The following is a 6,071-nucleotide window of genomic DNA, read 5'->3' on the forward strand; positions in this document are numbered from 1 at the left end:
GAATTTTTTGAACTCGATTTTAACTACGAATTTTGATACCAAATCAGTCCAAATTACCGTCAATCTTCTTCAATTTTGTATATTGACTCATTATATATTTTCAATGAATTTCAACCATAACCATTGAAAAAGGTCTTTTTGCTTAGATTTTTTGAATCTTGTATATATATATATTTTTTGTATTTCATCACCTTATTTGCTACCTCATCCATAAAATTTTCTTTCAGTCTTGCATCTAATGTTGTTGATCACACTTTAAAATATGGAAACAGATCTTTGCGTGTGATTTTTGGAGAGAAAAAATCTTATTATTTGGGTTTTCAATTTTTATATGTGTTTGGCTAGTTTTGGTAAGTGTATGATCAATGGCTAGAGGTTGGTAAGTTAGGACTTATTTGGGACATTTCTGTAAGATTTTCTAAGATTTTTAGTTTGAAATTTCAGGACAAAATAAGTATTGGCTTATCTCTAATCGCATCCCTGAGAATGACTATCTGGTCAAATTCACTATTTACTTTTTTAGCGATATATATAAATTATATACTAATTATACATATATATTATATATTTATCAGTTATTTTAATTTATGCGGTTGAATATGCGACCATTTGGGTTAACTCTTCTAGAATTAAGTTCTTTAATTCTAAAAAGATAACATGTGTTATGAATAAAAGCAATATAGCAAGAACTATGTAATTAATTAGAACTTAACATAAGAAGGGAATGATAATATTAGAAGAGAGGATTTCTACACTTTCAGAGTATCTCCAATAGGTTCATCAATGAACCTATTTGTAGACATAATTCGTTGTTACAAAAACTAATCCAAAACCTGTTATGAATACAGAACGAATCCATAACCAATCCAAAACATGTTATGGAAGATATCCACCGTTGCAAGTGGACGAATCCAATTGCAGGATTTATAATACTCCCCTTTGAATGTGCAATAACAGATAATGTGCCTCGTTAAAACCTTACTAAGAAAAAAAATCTTGTGGGAAAAACTCTTAATGAAGAAAAAAGAGTACGCATATCTTGTAATACGCATTATTTACTGCCTAGTTAAAAACCTTGCCAGGAAAACCCAGTGGGATAAAATATTAGTTAAGGAAAAAAGAGTACAACGTGTATCTTACTCCCCCTAATGAAAACTTTGTTTCAAATATTTGAGTCTTCGCATTCCAATCTTGTATACCATCTTCTCAAAAGTTGAACTTGACAAAGATTTAGTGAATAAATCTGTCGGATTGTCACTTGAACGGATTTGTTGCACATCAATGTTATCATTTTTCTGACGATCACGTATGTAGAATAATTTTGGTGAAATGTGCTTCATTCTATCTCCTTTTATAAATCCTCCATTCAATTGGGCTATGCATGCAGTATTGTCTTCGTATAAAATTGTGGATCTTTTATCACATTCCAAACCATATTTTTCTTAAATAAAATGAATCACCGTTCTCAACCATACGTATTCCCTACTTGCTTCATGAATAGCTGTTATCTCAGCATGATTTGAAGAAGTAGCAACAATAGATTGCTTTGTGGAGCGCCATGATATGACAGTACCTCCATATGTAAACATGTACCCGATTTGAGATCGAACTTTATAAAGATCAAATAAATAACATGCATCTACATAACCAATAAGATTTGCACTACCTTTGTTCGAATAAGATAAACCCATATCAAGAGTTCCCTTTAAATAATGCAATATATGCTTAATCCTGTTCCAATGTCTCTGTGTAGGAGAAGAGCTATATGTTGCTAGTAAATTAACAGAAAATGCTATATCGGGCATTGTAGCATTAGCAAGATACATAAGTGCACCAATTGCACTAAGTTGGGGTATTTCAGGACCAAGGAGTTTCTCATCCTCTTCTGGAGGTCGGAACGGATCCCTATTCACTTCAAGTGATCGAACAACCATTGGTGTACTTAATGGGTGCGCTTTGTCCATGTAAAAATATTTTAAGGCCCTTTATGTATAGGCAAATTGATGGATAAAGATCCCATCTGCAAAATGTTCAATTTGCAGACCAAGACAAAGTTTTGTCTTTCCAAGTTCTTTCATCTCAAATTCTTTCTTAAGATATTCAATTGCCTTTTGTAGCTCTTCTGGAGTTCCAACAAGATTTATGTCATCAACATAAACAACAAGTATAACAAATTTTAATGCAATTTTCTTTATGAAAATATATGGACAAATAACATCATTTATGTAACCTTCTTTCAGTAAATATTCACTGAGGCGATTATATCACATGCGCCCATATTGCTTTAAATTGTAAAAAGATCTTTGTAATCTGATTGAATATATTTTCCGAGATTTTGAATATGTTTCAGGCATTTTAAATCCTTCAGGATTTTTCATGTAAATTTTATTATTAAGTGAACCATACAGATAAGTTGTAACTACATCCATTAGATGTATTTCAAGCCTTTCATATAGGTCTAAACTGAAGAGATATCGAAATGTTATGGCATCCATAACGGGTGAATATATTTTATCGTAATCGACTCCAGGTCGTTGTGAGAATCCTTGTGCAACAAGGCGTGCCTTGTATCTTTTAATTTTATTTGTATCATTTTTTTCGTACAAAAACCCATTTATGACCAACTGGTTTTATACCAGCAGGTACTGGTCCAAAGACCTCCCTTTTAGCAAGTGAGTTCAATTTTGATTGAATTGCCTCTTGCAATTTTGGCCAATCAGATCTTTCTCGACATTCTTTGAGAGATCGGGGTTCAAGATCCTCACTATCTTGCATAATGTTAAGTGCAACATTATATACAAAAATATTATCCACCACTATTTCATATCGATTTAAATTAATCCTATCACCAGTAGAAATTATTAAAAGTTCCTCACTCACTTGAGTCTTGGGTTCATTGATTTCTTCAGGAATCTTAGAACTAATAAGATCTTGGGTCTCTTCAGGAGATTCCTTCATAGTATCATTTTGATCATTTGTTGATTTTCTTTTTCTGGGATTTCAATCATTAGAACCCAAAGTCTTCCACGCTTCAGGCGTGCTTTAGGTTCACTAGCTCTCATACTAGTAGATGGTCCTGCTGGGACATCAATTTAGATAGGTATATTCTTTGTAGGGATATGTGACTTAGTTATCCTTTTCAAATCAGTAAATGCGTCTGCCATTTGATTTGCTATATTCTGTAAATGGATGATCTTCTGGACCTCCTGATTACATATATGATCAAAATGAGATAATGATGAAACTTTTCACACAATTTATCTTTTGATTTCCTTTTTATCTCTCCCTAATTGTGAAAAATTTATTTCATCAAATCAAGCAGTAAATAAGTCTTCCGTCAATGGTTCAAAATAGCGAATAATAGCGGGTGAGCCAAACCCAACGTATATTCCTAACCTTCTCTAGGGACCCATCTTACTGCGCAACGGTGGTGCTACTGGCACATATACAGCACAATCAAAAATTCGTAGATGAGCAATATTTGGTTCATGACCAAAAACTAATTGTGACGGAGAATATTTATTAGAATGTGTAGGTCTGAGACAAATAAGTGATGTTGCATGCAAGATAGAATGGCCCCAAATATTAGTGGGCAATTTTGTTTTCATAAGTAGTAGTCTTGCTATCAATTGTAGGAGTTTAATAAATGACTATGTAAGGCCATTTTGAGTATGAACGTAAGGTACATGATGTTCAACTTTTATCCCAACTGATAGATAATAATCATCAAAAGCTTGAGAAGTGTATTTTCCAGCATTATCAAGGCGGATAGCCTTTATATGATAATTTGGGAATTGTGCCCTTAATCAAATTATTTGGGCTAAAAGCTTTGCAAACACTAGGTTACGAGATGATAGTAGGTACACATGAGACCATCTTGAAGATGCATCTATTAGGACCATAAAATATCTAAACAACCCACTTGGTGGGTGAATAAGTCCACATATATCCCCATGTATACGCTCTAAAAAGATAGGAGATTCAATGTCAACCTTCATTGGTTATGGTCTAGTGATCATTTTACCGTGATAACAAGCATCATAAGAAAATTCATCATTTGTAAGAATCTTCACGTTCTTTAATGGATGCCCACTCGAGTTTTAAGTAATTCGTCTCATCATTATTGATCCAGGATGGACTAAGCGGCCATGCCAAAGCACAAAAGTATTTGAATTAGTAAACTTCTAGTTTACTATGGAGTGTGCTTTAACTGTACTAATTTTTGAATAGTATAAGCCAGAAGATAAAGTTGGTAACTTTTCTACAATGCACTTCCGGCCAGAAATATTCTTTGTAATACAAAGATATTCCACATTCATTTCATCTATTATCTCAACATGATAGCCATTTCGGCGGATATCTATAAAACTCAACAAGTTTCTTCGGGACTTGGAGGAGAATAATGCATTGTCTATAATAAGTTTTGTTCCCTTAGACAGAAATATAGTGGCTCTTCCGGAGACTCAATCAAACTTATATTACCAGAAATTGTAGAAATATTTTTTTTTCCCTTATGTAAATAAGAAAAGTATTTCTGATCTTTGAATATGGCATAAGGTGTTCCACTATCAATTACACAAATATCTTCATGATTTGTCTTTACTTCAAACATAATTTAAGGATTATCCATATTCTTCAAAATGACATAAACAAAATATATATTATAGTAAACATCATTATCAAAGCATAACCTTTATTTATGTAGAACAATTACATAACCGTACTATCTAATACAAACAACAAAAATTAAAATATTTAAATTCCTACAGATTCGTCACCGATCACATGACTTGTTTCTCCTTCTGGGATGGCAAAGTAATCATCTACATCCAAATGCATGAAGTCTAAATTATCTTTAGAAATAAAATTTAATTTAGCATTTTTCTTTGTCTTCTCTAGGGAGGCTTGATAAAGCTCAACCAGGTGTTTTGGCGTACGACAGGTACGTGACCAGTGCCCTTTTCCTCCACATTTATAGCATGCATTTTATGCATTTGTTACTTGCACTGCTTCATGCTTTTATTCCTTTCTTTTCCACTGCTGGTAGTGAGGATAGTTATTTGATGCATTATTATTATTATTATTATTATGATTAGAGTTTCTTCCCCGACCACGGCCTTGACCACGACTGGGCCCACAACCTCTTCCATGCTTAGCTTGGTGAAAGTTCTCTCATTCACTTCAGGGAATGGACAAGAACCAGTAGGTCGACTTTCATGATTTTTCATTAATAGCCCATTATGTTGCTCAACCACAAGAAGATGTGAAATAAGTTCAGAATACTTTTTTGAATCTCATATCTCGATATTGCTGCTGCAGGAGCATATTCGAGGCTTGAAAGTGGTGAAAGTTTTCTCCAACATATCATGGTGAGTAATATTATCCCCACATAATTTTAATTGGAAAATAATTCTGAATATAGCAGAATTATACTCACTGATAGATTTAAAATCTTGTAACCTTAAATGAGTCAAGTCATAACGTGCCTGTGGAAGAACGACCATCTTCAGGTGGTCATATCTATCTTTCAAATTATTCCACAGTATAATTGGATCTTTAATAGTGAGATATTCCATTTTCAAGATTTTATCAAGGTGATGGCGTAGGAATATCATTGCTTTGGCACGGTCTTGGTTTGATACTTGATTTTTATCCTTGATGGTGTCTGCCATACTCATCGCATCAAGCACCTAAGGCATGTTGCTTTTACCCGATATATCCAGGGCTACAAATTCATGTTTAGAAAAATTTGACATTATTTAGAAAAAGAAAGTTCGTACCTCTGATACTTTCAAAGTATTTGCTCGAGATGGCAGAGTCTCGTGCTGATAACGTGTTATGAAATAAAAGCAATATAGCAAGAACTATGTAATTAACTAGAACTTAACATAAGAAGGGAATGATAATATTAGAAGAAAGGATTTCTACGTTTTCAGAGTGTCTCCAATAGGTTCATCAATGAAACTATTTATAGACATAATTCGTTGTTACAAAAACCAATCCAAAATTTGTTATGAATACAGAATCGGCTTTAATTAATTAAGGTTAGTGCTGGCGTCTTCGTTTTTTTG

Source organism: Nicotiana tomentosiformis, chromosome 9 (assembly GCF_000390325.3).
Source record: "Nicotiana tomentosiformis chromosome 9, ASM39032v3, whole genome shotgun sequence".
In the NCBI taxonomy this organism is placed as follows: Eukaryota; Viridiplantae; Streptophyta; class Magnoliopsida; order Solanales; family Solanaceae; genus Nicotiana; species Nicotiana tomentosiformis.